The 23,064-nt window shown below is 46.6% G+C and overlaps 1 protein-coding gene across 1 annotated transcript in view; it reads right to left on the reverse strand.

The window, feature by feature from the left end:
• The window catches only part of LOC128058239 (60S ribosomal protein L7a-like), a 67,407-nt gene extending 45,110 nt beyond the window's left edge, over positions 1-22,297 (reverse strand). Inside the window, exon 1 of the mRNA XM_052650629.1 lies at positions 22,093-22,297. The gene's annotated coding sequence lies outside the window, so the exon portion shown is untranslated. The remainder of the gene's footprint in view (positions 1-22,092) is intronic.
• Positions 22,298-23,064: the final 767 nt, after the last annotated feature.

The following is a 23,064-nucleotide window of genomic DNA, read 5'->3' on the forward strand; positions in this document are numbered from 1 at the left end:
CAGGATGCATGTGCCAGGATGGCCAATCCCACTGCCAAGATCAAACGCAGAGGAATCAGAAAAGCTGTCCTAAGTCATAGCAGAAGTTTGTGGGAACAGGTCATCACCTACAGGGGCAAAGGAGACAGGCAGACCTCAGGGTTAACTCCTGTTCCCTCCTTTTCCTCATAGAAAATGGTCATAGCCAGTGCCAGTGGGTTCATGTCAGGTCCCCTGACACAGTGCATGGTACCCAGAACTTGGGCAGCTACTGCCACTTCTCCTCTCTTCTCCCAAGCCAGGTGATTTGGAAAAAACACATACATACAAAGCACCAAATCCTTGCCAGCACAATCAAATGGACCCACATCACCAGAGAGGGTGGGAGACAGGTGGGTGGAAATGAGTGAGGTTAGTTATATGAACAGAACATAAGCTCAAGCTCAAACAATTAGGACTGACCCAGGGCTTCCCTGGTGGTCCATTGGTTAAGAATATGCCTGCCAATGAGGGGACATGGGCTCAGTCCCTTGGGGAGCCAAGATCCCACATGCCTCAGGGCAACTAAGCCCATATCACAGTAAGAGAAGCCTATGGGCCGCAACCAAGACCCAGTGCAGTCACACAAAAAAAGAAAAGATTGGAGAGGAAAGAGGACCGCACCCCTCCCTGGTCATTCGGGCAACTGATTCATCTCCATCATCAAAGGCAACACACAGTGACTCAGGCCTCCATGACCAGAGACATGAGCAGATATCTCTCAGCAGTCTTAAAGGAGGTGCTACTTTAATTTTTAATGTATTTAAGGAAGACATCTTTAAAAACTACACCTCACTTAGGTGGGATGAGGAGGGAGGTGTAAGAGGGAGGGGACATGGGTATGCCTGTGGCTGACTTATTTTGATACATGGCAGAAACCATCCCAATATTGTAAAGTAATTATCCTCCAATTAAAAATAAAAATTTAAAAAAACTATCCCTTACTTATACATTGGTTTTATACCTAAACTGAGATGCTTGCAGTGGTTCAGTTGAAACCACGTCAATGTGGTGCCAATTTTAAATACGTTAATACCTTCTGAAATATTAGGAGAGTAGGAACGAGGGCTTCACAAGTATTCCTCGAATGCATGAAAGAGAAACCATGGAGAAGTTCTTTCTCCTTGAATACTGGTAAAGGAAAATATGGGGGGACGGTTATTTTCCCTTTAAATTGCAGTTTCCCCGAGAAGATCTGCAGTGCAGTCAAAGGTAACATAGGCTGCAGGAATATTCATGGTCAGAAGGGAAATCGTGCCTGTGGTAAACTGAATAATGCTCCTCGAGCCCCCAAAAAGAAATTCAGGTCTTAAGCCCTGGAAGCTGTGAAGGTCATCTAACATGGGGAAATTATCCTGCCTTATCTGGATAGGCCCAAGGTAATCACCAGTGAGTGTCCTTACAGGAAGAGGCAGAGGGACATTAACTACAGAAGAAAAGCCAACAGGAGGATGGACACCGTTTGGAGTGATGTACTTTCAAATGGGGGAAGGAATGCAGGGATGAGCCAAGGAATGTGAGCAGACACTAGATGCTGAAAGAAACAAGGAAACAGAATCCCCTTGGGAGAAGTCTCCCGGAGGAACTGGCCCTGCTAATACTCGATTTTATCCTTGTAAAACTCACTGGACTTCTGACCTCTGGGACCATAAAAGAATACATCTGTCTCATTGAAGCCTTTAAGCCAGTGGTAATTTGTTACAGCACCAACAGGAAACAGATACAGTGTGATCGTTTGTTATTAGATGAAAAATCTAATTTTCTTTACTTGTTTTTTCATGACCATAGCTCATTTCGTCTCTAAAAATTTTATTGGAGAATAGTTGCTTTACAATGTTAGTTTCTGCTGTACAGCAAAGTGAATCAGCCATACACGCACATACATCTCCTCCCTTGTGGATTTCCTTCCCATTCAGCTCACCAAAGAGCTTTAAGTAGGGTTGCCTGTGCTATACCGTGTCTTCTGATAAGTTACCTATTTTACACACAGTATCAGTTATACATGTATCAATCCCGATTTCCCAATTCCTCCCAACCCCTCTCCTGTGAAAATCTAATTTTAAAAGAATAATCACTGGGGACTTCCCTGGTGGTCCAGTGGTTAAGACTGAGCTCCCACTGCAGCGGGTGTGGGTTTGATCCCTAGTCAGCCATGTGACAATGCCAAAAATAAAAAACCCAAAATCTATAAACTCTCACACCCAAACTTCTAAGTTTGACCTAACACATTCTGGGTGCCTTTCCTTTTACAAGAAAGCTAGCGTTCTGTTTCATTTCAGGTAAAGACTCTCCCAACATTATCAAATTCAAGATACAACTGGAAATCTGCACTTTATTTTTTGTTCTACTGTAAGGGTATGCTTTCTTGAATCTTATAGGTTTAACTTAATTCTTAGATATAATCCTTATCACATATTAGGATTAAAATAGAAATAAAGGAGACACAATTTAACAGAAAATCACCATACCAAACCTGAAAACTTACGGCTTATCTGGAATCTGCTCTGTTTGTGTCTCAGATTGTATTTGTTGACTAAATAACACACACAGAAGTTTGAATGAGAACTCAAAACTTATTAATTTTACACCCATTGCTTTCCCTGCACCTCTACAGACCATTAAAGCTGTAACAGGTCTACTGCACTGTAACGAACCAAGGTCTGATTAGGGCTTCCTTGGTGGCTCAGACAGTAAGAATCCATCTGCCAATGGAGGAGACCCAGGTGGGTCAGGAAGATCCTCTGGAGAAGGGAATGGCTACCTACTCCAGTATTCTGGCCAGGAGAATTCCATGGACAGAGGAGTATGGCAGGCTACAGTACATGGGGTAGCAGAAGAGCTGGACATGATTAAGCGACTAACACCTTCACACAAGGCGCGATTAATGAATAACACAGCATCCCTTGAGAAAATGAATAAATGTGCTAGCTGACATAATCTACCAAACTCTTGCTGCTGCTGCTACTGCTAAGTCGCTTTAGTCGTGTCCGACTCTGTGCGACCCCACAGACGGCAGCCCACCAGGCTCCCCCATCCCTGGGATTCTCCAGGCAAAAACACTGGAGTGGGTTGCCATTTCCTTCTCCAGTGCATGAAAGTGAAAAGTGAAAGTGAAGTCGTTCAGTCATGTCCGATTCTTGGCGACCCCATGGACTGCAGCCTACCAGGCTCTTCCGTCCATGGGATTTTCCAGGCAAGAATACTGGAGTGGGGTACCATTACCAAACTCTTACACTATAACTTAACCTGTAAACATATGAAGTCTTCATAAACAAAATCATAAAGGAATAAAAGAAAATAGCCCATAGTTGCCAAAGAAGAATAATATGTGACAGTTTATAGATCTCTTCAAGAAAATTAGAGATACCAAGGGAACATTTCATGCAACGATGGGCTTGGTAAAGGGCAGAAATGGTATGGACCTAATAGAAGCAGAAGATATTAAGAAGACGTGGCAAGAACACACAGGAGATGGTACAGAAAAGATCTTCACGACCCAGATAATCACAATGGTGTGATCACTCACCTAGAGCCAGACATCCTGGAATGTGAAGTCAAGTGGGCCTTAGAAAGCATCACTACGAACAAAGCTAGTGGAGGTGATGGAATTCCAGTTGAACTATTTCAAATCCTAAAAGATGATGCTGTGAAAGTGCTGCACTCAATATGCCAGCAAATTTGGAAAATTCTGCAGTGGCCACAGGACTGGAAAAGATCAGTTTTCATTCCAATGCCAAAGAAAGGCAATGCCAAAGAATGCTCAAACTATTGCACAATTGCACTCATCTCACATGCTAGTAAAGTAATGTTCAAAATTCTCCGAGCCCGGCTTCAGCAATACATGAACCGTGAACTTCCAGATGTTCAAGCTGGTTTTAGAAAAGGCAGAGGAACCAGAGATCAAATTGCCAACATCTGCTGGATCATGTAAAAAGCAAGAGAGTTCCAGAAAAATATCTATTTCTGCTTTGTTGACTATGCCAAAGCCTTTGACTGTGTGGATCACAATAAACTGTGGAAAATTCTGAAAGAGACGGGAATACCAGACCACCTGACTTGCCTCTTGAGAAACCTATATGCAGGTTAGGAAGCAACAGTTAGAACTGGACATGGAACAACAGACTGGTTCCAAATAGGAAAACGAGTACGTCAAGGCTGTATATTGTCACCCTGCTTATTTAACTTATACGCAGAGTACATCATGAGAAACGCTGGGCTGGAATAAGCACAAGCTGGAATCAAGATTGCTGGGAGAAATATCAATCACCTCAGATATGCAGATGACACCACCCTTATGGCAGAAAGTGAAGAGGAACTAAAGAGCCTCTTGATGAAAGTGAAAGAGGAGAGCGAAAAAGTTGGCTTAAAGCTCAACATTCAGAAAACTAAGATCATGGCATCTGGTCCCATCACTTCATGGCATTAGATGGGGAAACAGTGGAAACTGTGTCAGACTTTATTTTGGGGGGCTCCAAAATCACTGCAGATGGTGACTGCAGCCATGAAATTAAAAGATGCTTATTCCTTGGAAGAAAAGTTATGACCAACCTAGATAGCATATTGAAAAGCAGAGACATTACTTTGCCAACAAAGGTCTGTCTAGTCAAGGCTATGGTTTTTCCAGTGGTCATGTATGGATGTGAGAGTTGGACTGTGAAGAAAGCTGAATGCCGAAGAATTGATGCTTTTGAACTGTGGTGTTGGAGAAGACTCTTGAGAGTCCCTTGGATTGCAAGGAGATCCAACCAGTCCATTCTGAAGATCAGCCCTGGGATTGCTTTGGAAGGAATGATGCTAAAGCTGAAACTCCAGTACTTTGGCCACCTCATGTGAAGAGTTGACTCATTGGAAAAGACTCTGATGCTGGGAGGGATTGGGTGCAGGAGGAGAAGGGGACGACAGAGGATGAGATGGCTGGATGGCATCACTGACTCGATGGACGTGAGTCTGAGTGAACTCCGGGAGGTGGTGATGGACAGGGAGGCCTGGGGTGCTGTGATTCATGGGGTTGCAGAGTTGGACACAACTGAGCAACTGAACTGATACACCCTAAAGCAACCACTAACATAACTAAGCAGAGATAGAGCTAATAATCCATCAAAAGAAAGAAAATGGAATCATAAAAAAATTCTCAAATAACCCAAGAGAAAGCAGAAAAACAGGACAAGAGAATAAAAGACAGGACAAATGAAAAAAAAAAAAAAACAGGAAAATTACATACTCCAAACTAATGATATCAGTAATTACATTAAATGTAAATGGTTTAAGTGTGAAAACACCAATTAAAAGATATTGTCAAACAGGGAAAATAAAAGCAAGATCCAAAATCCATACTACCTACAAGAAATGCACTTTAACATAAAGACACAGATAGGTTTAAAGAGAAAGGATGGAAAAAGATATACTAGGCTAACAGACAAAGATTTCAGAGCAAAAATTATCATCTGCTATAAAGGAAGTCATTTTATAATGAAAAATATCCAGTTCATCAATAGGACATAACAATCCTAAACATCTATTCAACTTAACAACTATGCTTCCAAACATATGAACCAAAAACTGATACAGCTGCAAGAAGAAAGGCCAATTCATAAGAATAGTCACATATTTCAATATTGCTCTCTTGATATTTAATAGGACAAGTAGATAGGAAATCAATAAATGTAGAAAAGATTTGAACAAGAGCCCCAGGTGATCCATTTGCACATTAAGGTTGAGAGGTACTCTTCTACCCTACTCATGACCGTATCCTGTCTTCTACCCTAGACAGTCTGTATTCAGGTGAACTTATAGCCAGTTTTTCTTTCGGCTTCTGACTGATATCATAACTGGTACAGGCATACTTCATTTTATCACACATTGCTTTACTGCACTTGATAGATACTGAGTTCTTTACAAATCAATATCCACATAAGCGGCAACCTTGCATCGATCCTGCAAGGAGATCAAATCAGTCGATCCTAATCCTAATATTCAGGTTGGAAATCAACCCTGAATACTCATTGGAAGGACTGAAGCTAAAGCTCCAATACTTTGGCCACCTGATGCGAACAGCCGACTCATTGGAAAAAGACCCTGGTGCTGGGAAAGATAGAAGGCAGAAGGAGAAGGGGACGATAGAGGATGAGGTGGTTGGACGGCATCACCGACTCAATGGATATGAACTGGAGCAAACTCCAGGAGATGGTGAAGGACAGGGAAGCCTGGTGTGCTGCAGTCCATGGGGCCATAAGAGCTGGATATGACTTAGTGACTGAACAAGAACATCCATGAAAGTGTAACCTTGCATTGATCGAGTCTATTGGAGCCAGTTTCCAGTAGCATTTGGTCACTTCACGTCTCTGTGCTGCGTTTAGGTAATCCTTGCAATATTTCAAACTTTTTCATAATTTGTTTGGTGCCCTGTGATCAGTGATCTCTGAGGTTACTACTATAATTTTCTGAAGTTTCAGATGATGGTTAGCATGTTTTAACAAGAATTTTTTTCTTTTTTGGCTGTGCCACATGGCATGTGGGATCTCAGGTTCCCTAACCAAGGATTGAACCTGTGCCCTCTGAAGTGAATGTGCAGAGCCTCAACCACTGGACTACTAAGTATTTTTTAATTAAGGCATGTACTTATTTTAGACATAGTGTTATTGCACACCTAATAGACTATATTATATTGTAAACAAAACTTTTATATGGATGGGGAAACCAAAAAATTCATGTGACTAACTTTATTGCAATACATGTTTTATGGCACAGGTCTGGAATCAAATCCAAAATATCTCCAAGGAATGCTTGAATACTTTTGTCTGGCTTCCAGGCTAACCAGGAGTTAGAGAAGAAAGTATTTTTAGGAAAGTTAATCTTTAAAAAAATCAATCACAGAATTTAGAGACGGTAGAGTCCAAAGAATCTGGATTTACCCGTATTATAGACCTAGAAAGAACACCAGCTCCCCACTTACGTTTAAAGTTCTTGAGACTTCAGGTACTCATCTATGGGACTATGTAAGAGCTATTGTAAAGTACAGACAATGCCTAGTACACAGCCTACACCAGAATGCATGCTCAACAAACATTAATTCCTTTCCCACAGTCAATAAACATTCCATGTATAGAGATTACCTTTCTAGTGCATATGCCTGGAAATCTTAATCAAAGGATGGGAAAAGACAAGATCTTCAATGGCAAAACATGCCAATATCTTTATTCTAATCACCGAAAATCCTGACACACCACTGAATTCAGCCAATACGTTCCCTTCTCACCCTCAGTGAAGAGCTTTACTTTATTTATAGTGGTCACTGACATTCTTCTAACAGCTGTGGCCTTCCACCTCATAAGGGATTAAGAAAGAAAGGAAGAAATTGAACAGCTTCGTAACAAACTTTTTAAATTGTGGCAAGTGTATAAAAATGGTGATATTTTAAGTATTTTTTCAAATCCCATTGGAAAATATCACTTGTTATTGACCTAATCACATTAAGAATGAAAAAACAGAGCTAAGAGTCAGAAGACATGGAATCCAGGCCAGACCCTAGAACCTGCTTCTTTTATGATCTTGAGTAAAACATTTTTCTTTGTGAGCCTAAATTTCCTCCTTTATTAATAGAAAAGAAAAGACGAGCCAAGTTCATCGTAGAGAGTGCAAAAAGAAATTTAATGAGGACCTCTCTGGTGGGCCAGTGATTGAGAATCCACCTGCCATAGCAGGAGACGTGGGTTCAGTCCCCGGCCTGGGAAGAGTTCACGTGCCACAGAGCAGTTAAGCCCATGCGCCACGACTATGGAAGCTGGTGTCTAGAGCTGGTGCTCTGCAAGAAGAGAAGCCGCTGCAGGGAGAAGCCTGTATAGCACAACTAGAAAACACTCCGTACAGCAATGAAGACCCAGCACGGCCATAAATAAATAAAATTTAAAGATAAGAAATTAAATGAGATGCGTGTGAAACTATAAAATATTACTTAAGTACAAGATATTTTTAATGCTCATGGTCGTTGGTTCTCCCATTAATATGAAAATCAAGAGACAACTGGGGAGTAAAAACTGTCAAATATCAAGCCACTACTCTTCTCCTTTTTAGATGTATTTGCTCAAAAATTTCCCAAATTACCACTGAAGAGATTTCTCTGTAAGTAAAAGGAAATGCAGTAACAAGAAAAAAATTTGAGTAACTTTCCTAAGACTATTACATAAAGTCCAAGAAATTAATAAATTTTGGCTTAACAGTGGGCCAAACTTCCCCCCAAAACCCTGTTAGAAAGTTAAGAAACAGTGGTAACATTAAACCTCAGTAAATCTATAGAAAGTAAAGAAAAAGAAAGAAAGGAAGGATGGAATAAAAGGGGAGGGAGGGAAGGAGGAAGAAAAAAGAAGAAAGAAAACAGTAGGAATGGTGATTGGAAGATATATACATTAAAACAGCAGCAATACAGAAACAGTCTTACTATAAGTTGGACACAGATCTGGGACAGTCAACATCTTCAGCAAAAAGCAGACAAATACTTGAATCCTGTTCTCCAAACCAACATGGACTTGCATGCTAAGAGTGTGTGTGTGCTAAGCTGCTTTAGTTGTGACCAACTCTTTGCAACCCTATGGACTGTAGCCCACCAGGCTCCTCTGTCCATGGGATTCTCCAGGCAAGAATACTGGAGTGGGTAGCCATGCCCTCCCCCAAGGGGATCTTCCCTACTCAGGGATCGAACCCATGTCCTTTAAGTCTCCGGCATTAGCAGAAGGGTTCTTTACCACTAGCACCACTTGGGAAGCCTGACAGTATGGCAGTATGACATTAGTACCATTTATTTATTGGCTCAGTGCTCTAGAAGGTCGGCATTCCTTGGAGTCAGAAGCCCTAGGTTTAAATCTCAATCCTGTCACCCACTACATAAGTGATTCTGCCCAGTTCTCCACCCCTGTGAGCTTCAATACTGCTCTTCTGTGAAATGGGAATAACACTACCTACTTCAGGTGGTGGTTGTGATTCAGTGGCATTAGTGATGTGAATGTGTTCTCCACATAAAAGCACTCATATAAGTATAAGCTTGAAATCTCCTAAATTTAAATGATGATTATTCATGAGAAGTCATATTCATAGCATTTTAATGGTAACTTTCAATATTCACTTAAGAAGGCATTACTCTTAGCAAGAGCTGTTTGTCCTACCAGATGATGAATGATACTTTAGAGAATAATGGTAATAATAGTAGGAAACCCATCTGGAGAATAGTTCTCTCAAGAATTCATTTGTTAAATTGTCTCTATCGATACAGAAGCTTAAAAAATATTAAATCCATAGGTATCCTTGTATTCACCTACAGAGTGACGATAACTAATTCGTAAGCCTAAACACAATGGGGGCAACTCCTCCACAGCTCATCAACTGTCCCCAGTTCTCCCTGGAATCGAAAACAATGGGGAAAGCACTGGGAAGTGGGACAGCAGATAAAGCAGAAAAGCCATTCTGGATTCTGGGGTTAACTCTCAGCAAGCCGTGCGGAGCTGGCAACCAAAGAGAACAAAAAGCATAGAGGAGGAAAAGGTCTGGGTGATGACTATGCTAACACAGCAGCTCAGTCTGGTAAAGAGTTTGCCTGCAATGCGGGAGATCCAGGTTCAATCCCTGGGTTGGGAAGATCCCCTGGAGAAGGAAATGGAAACTCACTCCAGTATTTTTGCCTGGATAATCCCATGGACAGAGGAGCCTGGTGAGCTACAGTCCTTGGGGTCACAAAGAGTCAGACACAACCAGGTGACTAACACTATGCAAACACAGTGCTTAACTTTGTGAGGGGGACTTTTAGCTGACATGGGAAGGGATGGAGTAGAAAATGGAAGGAATGGGCCAGCAAAGAGTTGGCCCTCTTCATCCACGGGCTCTGCATCAGGGAATTCAACCTATTGCAGATCCGCATAGGCAGGATCTCATGGATTTCATGTATATGGAGCAAAAAATATATGAAGTGAAGTGAAGTGAAGTGGCTCAGTCGTGTCCGACTCTTTGTGACCCCACAGACTGTAGCCTACCAGGCTCCTCTGTCCATGGGATTTTCCAGGGAATAGTACTGGAATGGATTGCCATTTCCTTCTCCAGGGGATTTTCCCAACCCAGGGCTCGAACCCGGGTCTCCCGCATTGTAGACAGGCACTTTACCGTCTGAGCCACCAGGGAAGTCTTGTGGGCCTGTAAATGTTAGCTTCCCAGGTGGCGCTAGTGGTAAAGAACCCGCCTGCAATGCAGGAGATTTAAGAGACACAGGCTCAATCCCTGGGTTGGGAAGATCCCCTGGAAAAGGGCATGGCAACCCACTCCAGTATTCTTGCCTGGAGAATCCTGTGGAGGGAGGAGCCTGGCAGGCCACAGTCCATAGGGCTGCAGAGTCAGACATGACTGAAGTGACTTAGCATGCACTCACAGATATTAGCAGCTCTACCATCTGATAAAAGATGCTTGTAGCTAGAACTAGTGTCTGTGCTCAAAATGAAAGTGAAAAGTTTTCTACAATAAATTTGCAGTTTCCTTTAAGTTAATTTCCACGCCCTCCCCTCCCCAAGAAGCCTAGACATTAGGGATGGAACTAATTTGTTCATGGAAAAAAAATAATAAAGTGCTTTCACTGCCTGCTGTAACTGACTTGTGCTTTCTTCCAACCCTGGGAGAACCAAGTATAGGAAAAAAACAAAAGAAAGCCATGTGATGAAAGCTTTAAGTTTTTTTTTTAAAGTAATGAGGAAGGTTTTTAAAAAACACACAGATGTTAGGTTTATATAAATAATCAAGTGAAACATGTTTCTACTGTGTAATTTTCCTGTCATGCATATAATATGTGTTTCTTTTTCCTGGAAATTCAACGTCAGAACTATGATGATGACTGTTTTTCAACAGATAATTCGATAATTCTGGGGTCAGAATAAGAATATAAACATATATATGTAAATATATATCTACATATCATACACATATATCTTATTTAAAAGTCTTACATCATATTCATTATGAGGAATGGGAAGGAAACAGTCTAACACCACTTAAAGTAAGTTCTCTCTATACTTGGGTTCACAACCTATCAATTTTTCTAGGAATGTAGTGCACAGGAACATGTTATGGGGGAGATGAGAGTACACTCCGGGTGTATTAGCCTTATTCTTAGAGCTTTTGGACTTACAATCCAACAGACTAAAAATACAGCTTTTCACAAAAAAAGCCTGTTTCCCTTCAAGTTTTCAAGCATGGAATTTCCTCCTCACAGCATACAATTCAGGAACAGAGGACTACCTTTCTACTTACCCGGCTATCAAGGGCCACGTCTGAAACAGGACACACAGACACAGCCCTGGAGCAGATCATTCTTGTCAGAGTTTCTTCTTAAGCCCCAGAGTGATTCATCCTGAGAAGGCTGCCCTGGGTCCACACAGACTCCCTCTGAGAGAAAGCACACCCAGCTTTCCTATCAAGCCTCTACTTTTCTCCAAAAATAGTAGGTTTTGCCAACCTGCCTAGCCAGTATTCTTAAATCACAACCGGGCTTTTATCAGAAACACCAACGTTTGATCCTTGAAAGGCATTCAAGATAAGAGCAGTGTAGCCTACACCACGCTGGATGTGAAGATGAGACTTCTGCGAGCGGCTTCAGGCACACAGATCGCCTCCAACAGATGGGGAAGTCCCTCTTCCCTCCAACAGGCCTGAAATAGAACCTCTTTCCTCCCCCAGAAACCGCTGAAAACAGCAAGGCAGACACTAGAGGTTGCTGGCTGTGACACACAGCACCAGGAAAAGAGGCTGCTCGCTGTGGAGGACAGTCCCTCCCGAGTGACAATAAGCCTGGCAGCTTGTTGCTGCAGAGCTTGGCAGAGGGATAAGAAAGCCTCTTTAGAAACACAGTTGGCAAAACACTGAGTATAAAGGACACTCTGAGAAAATGCGTAATTACAGACTCAGAGTCACTGTCTGGACTACATCCCCACCATACATCCCTTAGAGGACAGCGGGGGTCGTCTGCACCCCACTGGACATCCTGTAGGCACACTGCTCTCCAGGCTTCCTTCTTCCTTCATTGCTTGCGGTGGTGCAGATGGGCACAGAAGGAAAAGCCAACCTACAAGACGCTAACATGGCTATCTCCTTGATTAAATAAAGCTGATGGCTTGGGATCCGAGTTCACACCGACTCTACTACTCACTGTCTTGCCTCATTTGGGGTACTTAGCCTGTGAAGGCTTCAGCTCAGAGATGGTGCTGATGAAAAGTTGCACTGCATTTCAAGCCTCAGCAAAGAGCCCGATACACAGTCCCAGCCAATCTTCCATGCTGCTGTGATCAACAGCATCACTGCCCCTACCAGTGCATCCTGTGTGCCCCCTTACACCCGGAGTATACTCACATCCTTCCCACAACACGTTCCTGTGCTTCTGTGCCGGCACGCCCATCTCCGACTGTAAGCCCCACGAGGTCAGGACTGACTCTATAGTCTCAACACCAAGCCCACGCACACACACGGTTAACAGATACTTGCTGACCAAATCAGTGAATGAACAGTCCACTTGATGCTTTCACATCTCATTTCTACGTAATCCCAACTTAAAAAGCCTTTCCCCAGATGTTAATATAGATGGATAACTAGATTAAGTGAACTGAACCTGTTAACCACCTTGAGATGCCGCTGGATACCAATTACAGAACCTGGCTGAAACAAAGATCCTTTGCTCTGGGTGAGTCTGTAGGAATGTAAGCTCCTATCCCAATGCTTTAAGCAGGCTACCCTGTCTACCAGGGCAAGAAAACTGGGCTCCTTTCTAATTGTGGAGATTTACAAGCAAACTCCATTTGGCATAGAGAAGCATTCTTTCCCTTTGTTTTGCAGAATTAAAAAAAAAAAAAGTGGACAGCAAGATGCGAGGGCTCCAGAATTCATGGAGATCACCACTGAGCAGGAGCTGAACCCCAGAAACTCCTCCTGCAGCCCTGTTTCAAGGCATCTTCTTCCACTGCCTTCCAACAACCAGCCTGCTCCATCCTGACCCTGAAGATGCTTCTTTGTGACCGAAGCTTTGGAGAGAAAAATAAAGAGTCCCAAATTGGGGTGAATCTGTGAAGGATCTCCCTGGACCTCCTCTCCACTGTATTTTCACAGATGCAGGATCACAGCAAGGAAGTACCCGACATGACCCTCTGGAACAGCACAGACTCAAGATGACCAATCTTTCAGGATTTACAGAAACAGACTGGCCACCCAGCACAAACTCAACTTCCTTTAAAGGTCTTTCAAAAGTATAATTTGAAGAGGGGGGAAAAAAAGCAAACATTAATTCTGTTCTGTGTATGTACAATGTCCATTTGCAAGGAAAAAGTTATCCAAACACAAGTTCATATTTCAGTGACTTCCAAGGTGCTGCCATGTGAAAGGGAAGCCAAAATAAATCTCAAAACCTTTCCCCCAAAGTTCAAGTCTTTCAAATGCCCTGACCGGACCAGTTTCAAGACTGGTGTTTCCAAGGTCCAATTCCAAGAATCATTTTAGTTACAAGCTGCAAAATAAAAACTGTAATAGTGCATATAACATATGTCATGATTATACCCAATGTAAGTGACAGTCAAACAGGACTGGCTGATGATAAAGGCAGCAGGGCCTGCGAAGTGTGGGTTAAAACTAACAAATGAGAAACAGAAGCACCATCACAGAAGGGGAGGAAGGATTAGTTGAAAGAGGCTAAGAGAGTAAACTTCAACAGTGCTGAGCACAAGAAATGTGTCATTATGCATGGTGATGGATGTTGACTAGATTTATTGCGGTCATCTCATAACATACACAAATACTGAATCGTTATGTTGTACACCTGAAGCTGGTATGTCAACTACATTTCAACACATAAAAATCAAGAAGGTAAAAAAAAAAAGGGGTGGGGTGGGGAGCACAGGAAGTGAGAAGGAAAAAGCAGGACAGAAACAAAGCCATGCCCTGGGAGGCCTGGGAAAGTGCACACACAGAGGGGCCGAAACAGGGTCGCAGGATGAGCCAAGGATCGGCCATCAGCCAGAGGAGGAAAAGCCAGCAGAAGTAAGCAGCGAGGATAGGGGAGAACTCACCCCGTGTCAAAGGGCAGGCTGGATAGTGGGGGAGCAATTAAACACCAATGACAGATGGAGATAAGGGCATTCCAGGCAAAGTGTCCCTAAGACACCTGAAACCAGCAGCTGTGGGAGGTGGCTGGGTGACCGCCACAGACCAGGAGAAGGAGGGCAGCTCATCAGAGAGAAGAAAAAAAAAAAGGTCTCACAAGGAGGACAAGGCAGCCAAAGCTTGGTGTGTGGGGTGCTGTTAGGAGGCATATGGGAGCAAACTGTGTCCGCACAAGGAACTCACCAGGGTGAGGTGGTCTTGAGCTAAATAGTGGCCCCTCATGGCTGCACCCCCAAAGCTCATCACCTTCTTCCTTCTACAGGGAAGCGGCTATTGCATCCAGAGCACTGAACGGGGATGAAACACTCTGAGATGTAGTTAACGTGAAATCATATTCTGAAAGGAGCTGGGCTAGCTGAAGAAGAGTAACACGTCCACTGGCCATGTTGGGCCTCTGTGTGTGTGCGCAGGCACGCACATTGTGTGCTGGTTCATGACAGGTAGGAGGGAAGCCCGTGTTATAAAGCTTGATGGACCTAGAGGTGATCATACTAAGTGAAGTCAGAAAGAGAAAGACTAATACCATAGGATATTATTCGTATGTGGAATCTAAAAGAGATACAAATGTACTTATTTACAAAACAGAAATAGACATACAGATAAGACAAACTTATGGTTACCAAAGGTGGAAAGGGGGGCAGATAAATTAGGAGTTTAGGATTAGCAGATACACACCACTATATTTAAAACAGATATCCAACAAGGGCCTGCTGTTACAGTACAGGGAACTCCACTCAATATCTTATAATAACTGCTAATGGAAAAGAAGCTGAAAAACAATAGATTTATATACGTGTGTGTATAACTGAATCACTTGCACCTGTTACACCTGCAACTAACACAACATTGTAAGTCTACAATCCAATTAAAAAATAAAGGAACAAAAGAGAAGTTGGCAACTGCCCTCAAGAGCCAAGACTTGAAAACAGAACATGGTAAGTGGGCCTTTATAACGTGCAGAGAAGTGTAATAAGGAAAAGAATTATTCCAGAGAAAGAACCCAGTAAGGACCATGCAGACAAAAGACACACAATGAAGTCTCCAGAAGCTGAGGACTTGTCCTCTAGTTTCAAACAAGTTGATCCTTTCAAGACTTGATCAGCAAGGGCACGGATCTTTGAGGCAGGATCTTATCATTCTAATCCTAGCCCAGGCAAGGTTCTCAAAGGCAGAGCCGGTTTCCTCTTTTGTAAAATACACCCCACACCCTCGAGGCCTCCCCCTTCCTGCCACACCAGGTCATCAGCTCAGAGAACCAAACACAGTTCTTGAGGGTCTTAAAATGAAATGGCAGCAAAAACAACTGAAAGCTGAGATGCTGTCAAAAATCTAAGATTCCTGTGCAAAGGAGAATATGTGTGGGTATGTCAATGGAGCCCTGAAGGAGAGTAAAGGGCTTAGAACTGTGGGTCTAACTTGGCAATTAATGGGTCGCTGGGAGAGTTGAAGCTACAGTGGGTGCCGGCACAAAGATGAGCATCAGAATCAGAGGGTTTTATTCATGAGGAGGGCATGGCAACCCACTCTAGTATTCTTGCCTGGAGAATCCCATGGACAGAGGAGCCTGGTGGGCTACGGTCCACAGGGTCACAGAATTAGAGATGACTGAGGTTGACTTAGCACACACACACAAGTGACCAGAGTTTATTTTATAACCTCTCCTAGAACAAAGGGCCTGACTCAGTTCCTATAAACCACTGGATTTATGCTTGTAACTGCTAGAGGTCATTTGTTCACCTCCATTCGCAGGAATTAGGAGGCAAGAGGCTTTTGAGTGGGCTTCCTTGGTAGCTCAGTTGGTAAAGAATCTGCCTGCCTGCAATGCAGGCGACCCTGGTGTGATTCCTGGGTCGGGAAGATCTCCTGGAGAAAGAATAGGCTACCCACTCCAGTATTCTTGGGCTTCCCTGGTGGCTCAGACAGTAAAGAATCTTTCTGCAATGCCGGGGACCTGGGTTCGATCCCTGGGTTGGGAAGATCCCCTGGAGGAGGGCATGGCAACCCACTCCAGTATCCTTGCCTGGAGAATCCCTAGGGACAGAGGAGCCTGGTGGGCTACAGTCCACAGGATTGCAAAGAGTCAGACACAACTGAGCGACTAAGCACAGCATATGGTTTTGAGTGCTGGGCAGCGGTCAGGGAACTGGCGGGCTGCAGCAGAGACAGGTGTGTCTACAGCCACATGCAAAGCCTTCTCTTGTTAGGATATGAACGCAACATTTGATCAACCTTATCAAGCCTCTCCCATCTTCCTGGCCCCACAACCCTCCTCCTCAGCTTTATTTGAGCAGACATGGTGACAACACCAATGGGATTACACAGAAAGCTCTCTGAAGAGGCACCTTCACACACACACGCAAATGCTGCCTCTATTACAGCCCTCACATCGTACTTGTTTCTGTCTGTTGTTTCTGACCTGGGAGTCCACCCACAGCTAGGCCCAAGCCCTTTTTCATCTTCAGGTTCTCCAGGCCTGCTTGCATGTTAACAGTCAACCTAAGATGCACTGAAGTAAACCAAAGAGCTAAGTCATCTTGGGTAAGTAACAACTTCTTGGAAACTCCAGTTTTCTCAAGGCTAAGATAAGGGGTGTGGGCAAAGCACAGACTCGCTCTAACAAATGCAAAATACCCTAAATCTTCAGAAAACAAAAGCGCACGGTCAGGACATACATTGTAACTTTTATACATTTCATGCAACAGAAGAATATATATGATTAACCCTGATAAATATAGCAACTTAAAAAAAAAAAACCCACTTAGTTTTATCATGAGACCTGTTTCTTTGTTAGTCACCGAAATACAAAAGCAGCCAAGGTTTTCAGGAGGGAAAATCTACATACATGGTGGTCATCCTCAAAAAAAAAAAAAAAAAAAAAGGTATGGGGAGGGGGGGAATGTTAATTCTGACATTTCCTTTTCTCCCCTGAGACCCTCTATCTGGAATAACATTGACATAACAGAAACAAGACTCTTTACAATGGCTACAGTTTAACAAAGGCGTCTATGGATTTTTACCTTCCTGGGTTTCTGCACAAAAGAAGCAAATGTAAGCACAGTTGCTCAGCAGCTGGCAAGTTCTCTCCCATACACGAAGAAGTTGTGGAGCAGCTGGGGAATGCAAGATGCTTTTGAACAAGCTGCTATGTGATCCAAAATAAGGCTGCCTGTTCATCTTCCCCACAATGGAAGCGACAGCCCAGCGCAGGTCTGGCGCATGCCCCGCAGCTGCTTCTCTCTTCCGCCCTGGAAACTCAACAAGTAGCTACAGATGAAGCGAGATGCACAAAAGGGGAGAAACCTCGCTGCTAACCCTTTGCACGCCGTTCCCTGGTTATAGACACGCAGCTCATTCACACCCAAATGGAAAAATCTATGTATGGCTTTCAAGGGCAACCCCACCCTGGACTCCACTCCATGCCCTTCTTGGTAACAACTTTCACCATTGGGTGGCATTTAATGATGTTATACAGTCTCCAGTCCTTCACCCAGGATGATTATTTAAAAGATAAATGCAAAAATCAAGAACTAGAAAGCAGCAATGTTCAGGAGGCTTTCATCAACAACTTGACATAATACACTTAAAAATAACTATTTCTCCACTTGCCTTGGCTAAATCGAAAATCTTCCAAGTTCTGGGTTTTTTTTTTAACATATGAAATAGTTATTCTGGATGTTCACTCATTGTGTAGCTTAACTGTATGTAACCAGATCCCTCTCTGCCACCTTCCAAATGTTAGTTTGGCAATTTGGGCATCATACCAGTTGACCATATTTGAGCAAACAGTTTTAAAATGTTTAAAACTCTCCTCTCTCCCTGATCAATTTTGTGGCTCATCTTTAAACAGACTCCAGAAAATGTTCTGTTTTCCAAGTATATTCCAGAAAGTATTCTATTTTCCCACTTGCCAGGATCAGGCCAGCACAATTTTCACAGACATAGAAATTTTCTTTAGCGTTGCCAATGTCTAGTGAAGGCACAAAGAGAAGACCTGCTTCCTTTTCTCCAGCTTGTTTGGTGGTTTTGAGGGCTTTTTTTTCTTTTAAAGTCCTGTCCTCTTGGCCACGGGACACTGGCTTTGAATTTAAAAAGAAAGAGGAATAGCTGGAAGGTTGGCCACAAAATTACACAGCGGTAACACGAGGAGGAAAACCGGGCGGTTCCAGAGCTCCTTGTAAATTCCTTGGGCGACTAGACAAAGTTTTCCATCATTACCACCCCCACCCCCAACACAGACACACACATAGCACTTGCTGACAAGAATAGCTAAGTGCATTACCTTGCTGTATGAATGAAGAAGATCAAGTTAACTCCTAACTATTGTACCTCTCCGCAAAAAGGAAGAGAAGATTCTGTTCTCAAGAAGTGAAGTTCTCAGTCGTGTCCGACTCTTTGCGACCCCCTACCAGGCTCCTCTGTCCATGGGATTTTCCAGGCAATAGTACTGGAGTGGATTGCCATTTCCTTCTCCAGGTGATCTTCCCAATCCAGGGCTCGAACCCAGGTCTCCTGCATTGTAGACAGACACTTTACCATCTGAGCCACCAGGGAAGTCTGTTCTCAAACCTCCTCATTATTAGTTAACACTTGTTGAGCAGCTACTATGTGCTACTAAGTGCCTTATATGAATGATCACATTTAACCCTTGCAGCTTGAAACCAGGCAATGCTATGATTGTGGTGTTGTTTAGTTGCTAAGTAGTGCCGAACTCTTTAGACTATGACCCTCGAGGCTCCTCTGCTCATGGGATTTCCCAGCCAAGAATACTGGAGTGGGTTGCTATTTCCTTCTCCAGGAGCTTTTCCAAACCCAGGGATCAAACCCATGTCTCCTGCTTGGCAGGTGGATTTTCCACCCTTGTGCCACCTGGAAAGCCCCAGCATTACACACCTACAGACGGTGGAGGCAGCAGAGGTGAACGGCCCTTAATCATCATGCCTCGCGGTCTGCACAACTGGCAGTGCCCTAGGATATTCTGAGTCAGGAATGTCATTCCAGGGTTTCAAACAACATTTTTCTCTGAGACAACACACTTTCAGTACACTCAAGACAACACCACCTTCTCATATCATAAACTGGAGTTCAATAAGGCTTAAAGATGTGATGATCTCAGATGCCTAACAGGAATCTTAATGTCATAACCTACCAGTTATGACTTTAATTAATGAAGGTTGGTGCATTTCCAAGGCAGACTTCATTTTAAACACACGTGGCAACAATGTCAGAGCTTAGATGGGGTAGGAAATGCAGCCCTCTTCCTGCAGGAAGGCCAATGGAGCTGCGAGCTTCCTAGTAGAACTCCTGAGCCTAGGCCCACCTGCCTAATGAGACGCCTGCAGAGGCAAACCGCAGCTGTTTCTGCCTCTCTCTGGTGCTGTCAGATGACTCTAAGCAGTTTAGTTGTCTTCATATACCTTAAGCTTTAAACTAAGAGTTGGGGGAGTTCCCTGGTAGCCTAATGGTTAGGGTTCTGGCTTTCACTGCCAGAACCCATGGGCCTGGGTTAAATCCCTGGTTGGGGAACTGAGATCCTGCAAGTTGCTCTCGGCGGCCTAAATAAATAAACTTGGTTTAGGGGAGGCCCTGAGCCGCGCAAAAGTCAGCCACAGGTGAAGACAATCTAATCCAAATAACTAACACCATCAAACCGAATCCAGGCTTAGAGCTTGTACCACTGACTCTGCAATCACCAAACCACAACGCCTCTGGAGGGGCAGCCTTTGGGATAGGAACTGGGACTAGCAAACGAACGGTACCCTTTGGAGCGAGCGGGACAGACTCTCGGTGCTGGAAACCTCTTTGAGCCCGTTTCCCCAACTTTACGGTAGAAGTCATCTTTCTGCGGGAGGCTTAAAGTGAATGGTGACGATCCTTCCTAAGTGGACATAAGAGTCTCAGAAGGCCTTTCCCTACTTCAGAAGGGAGTGGCGGCAGATAAGAAAACTTGAAATCTATCCATAGATTACGGCGGGATACGGTTTCACACCAGAGCGGAGCGCCCCGGGTTTCTCCTGGGCAGCACCTCCTCTGGCGTCCTGCTCTCGGGAAACGTCTGTCGCACAAGGGAGATGCTGCCCCAGCCATCCCAAGGACAGGCTTGTGCCTAAGTCTGGGGTTTGCACGCAGTGACCACAACCTCGGGGGAGGACAGGAGCTCTCCTCTTTCTCCACGCCGTCCTCTCCCCCCGGCGGAACTTCCAATTACAACAAACCGTCAGGACTGCACAGGAGCTGTAATGCGGACGCCAGAAGCGCTTAACCCCGCACCTGACCCAGATTGCGGCCTGAACTGGAGCCGCCGGGTCGCTCCCTCACAGTAATGCAACTACCGCCTTCTCGAGCTCCCCTCAGGGTACCGCGGGGCGGCCGCTGTCACCCCGGGACTAAACCCCTCCCTTCCGGGAGCCCGCGCGGAGGGGCGTGGCCCGGCGGGCGGGCAGGGCGCGCGGCGCCGGCACTTCCCACCGCTGGGGCGACCCAGGGACCCCGCGGAAGGCGCCCGGGGGCCGCTGCTGCCCTCGCCCTCCGCCCAGGCGGTGAAACTGGGAGGCCGGCAGTGTCGCAGTTCTGGGCACACGCTTGTCCCTCCCCGGGCCGCCCCTTCCCCGCCCCTCCTCCCCGCCTAACGGGCCGCCCCGCTAACTTCCCGAAACTCCGCGGAGGGGAAGCCTGAGCCGGCCGGTGCCGCGGGGCGGCGCGCGCCCGGGCGCGCCGGGGACGGAAGTGGGTGGGAGCGGCGGCCGCGCCGCGCCTTTGTTGTTGCTCCGGGACCCCGCGGGTCCCCACCCCCGGGAGCGCCCCATCGCGGCGGTCCGGAGATCAGCCTCCGCCGGCAGGACCGCCCCAATCCCAAGCCTAACTAACCTCACCTCCTGCCCCCGGGGGAGGGAGCGTCCTACTGTCTGCCCGCCGGAGCTCTGTGCAGCTGATCCCTGCCCTCGGCCACCGTGCGGAGGGACGCTCCTCACCTTCTTTCCGAGCTTCCCCCAGACCTCCCGGGGCACAGCTGCCGCTCCTGGCCCGACAGCCGCTGGGCAGCCCAGACTCTCGAGAGCGCCGCGGCCACTCCCTGCCTGCTTTCCCAGAGGACCGGGTCCCCCTCCCGGGATGATTCACAGCTCCTCACCTGGAGCCTCACTCGAGTGCCCTCCCTCCTCCGGCCGGCGCGGCGATCGGGAGCGGGCGCCCTCTGCCGGGCCACCGGCCAGAGCTTCCCCGGGCTGGAGCGGGTCGGGAACATGGAGCCCGGCCGAGCGCAGGGACTCCCGCGCCTCCCACCGCGGCCACCCACGAGAGTAGCGGCCAGCGCGCCGGGACTGTCCTGGGCCGTTATGCGCAAGCTGGGCCCGACCCCGGCCCAAGAAGACCAGGGCTGTCCCTGTGCCCCGGAGCCACTGCGCGCCCCACTCGCGGGCCGGCCGGTCCAGCCCTGCTCCCCGGAGGCGTCCTCAGGAACCCACCATTAACCGCGTGCGCAAGACGAGTTTTAAAAAGCCCTGGAAAGTCAGTTTTACTGTGTCAAACAAAGTTTGGGTCTTGATTCTCAGTAGCCCTCTTCTGCCCGAATTAAAAGGGCCGGAGGAGAGGGTAGTGGCTTTATCACACCCCCGAGCCCTAGGACTCGGAAGACGCTTGGGGCAGCTTCAGGGACAGTCGCAGTCCCGGGGGAGCCCAAGGTCGGCCGGCGTGTCGCTCCCCAGCCAGGGGGGAGTGGCTGGCCAATGACTCGCTCTTTCGCCCGAGTAAACACACTTCCAGCAGGTGAGCCTATCCGTCTCCCCCTACCCCAGATACCGGGTACAACTCTAGAGGGGGGCCAAGAGGAGCCGAGAGTACACCCACGCGCGAGGGTCCGCGTCCCCAGCCCAGCGGGTTCACCCGCGCGCCCGGACTTCCCGCACTTACCTAGCCGGCGCGCTCGCCCACCTGCCTGCCGGCCGCCGGCGCAGAATTCCCCGCGGCGAAGAGGGTGGCGGGGGCGTGGAACACTGGTCCTTGCGCGAGCTGGCTCTCGGCGAGGGGCTCAAGAGGGTCTGTCCGGAGCTCCGTCGCCACAGCTGCCAGAGCAGACGAGTTGCGAGGAGGGTCAGGGCCCAGCTAGCGCCTCCTTCCCAGAGAGCGAGCGCGCGAGTCCCGGAGCGGCGGGCGGGCGCCGGGTATTAATTGTAGGGCCCCCGGGTGTCGGCCGCCGGGCGCTCTGAGTGGCTCGGACCGCGCGCCAGGCCAGCGGGGCCCGGGCGACCCACCCCCTAGGCGCGCACCCGCGCCTGCCGGGGAACGCGCGCGCGCGCACGCGTCCGGCGGCTCCGGGCCCCAGGGCTCGCCTTGCTCCCGGGGCTCCAGACCTGCGGCCGCTCTGAGGCCGGAGGGGCGCCACTGACCTTAGAGACCCGGAACTGGAGCTCCGAGGGTCCAGTCGATCCAGGGATAAAACCCAGCAAGGTGTGCGAACTTTGTAGTCACAGGCGCTCCGGGCCCGTTGTCAAAGAGACCATCCAGGCCCCTCCAGTCACAACTGTGAAAATCACGTCACCCTCCTACCTGCGGGTCTAGACGGAAGACCTTTCCTGTCTCCGCTCCCCACCCCACCCCCCCCAAGTGGTTCTCATACTTAACTTTCGCTGATCAGAATCCTCCGCCCACCTCCACCTGAGATTGTTGAAACACTTGTCGCGAAGCCCCGCCCCACTTTCCGATGCTTTACATCTGCCAGGGCGGAGAACTTGGCGTTTCTAACAAGTTCCCAGGTGATGCTGAGGCAGTTGCGAAGATTAAACGAGTTAATAAAGTTCGTGGAGTAGTTGGTAATCTGCAAAGCAGTAGGTAAATCTAGATTTGTGAAATCCACACTTGCTATTCGTCTGTTTCACTAGCTTG

Source organism: Budorcas taxicolor, chromosome 13 (genome assembly GCF_023091745.1).
Source record: "Budorcas taxicolor isolate Tak-1 chromosome 13, Takin1.1, whole genome shotgun sequence".
NCBI classification, from domain to species: Eukaryota; Metazoa; Chordata; class Mammalia; order Artiodactyla; family Bovidae; genus Budorcas; species Budorcas taxicolor.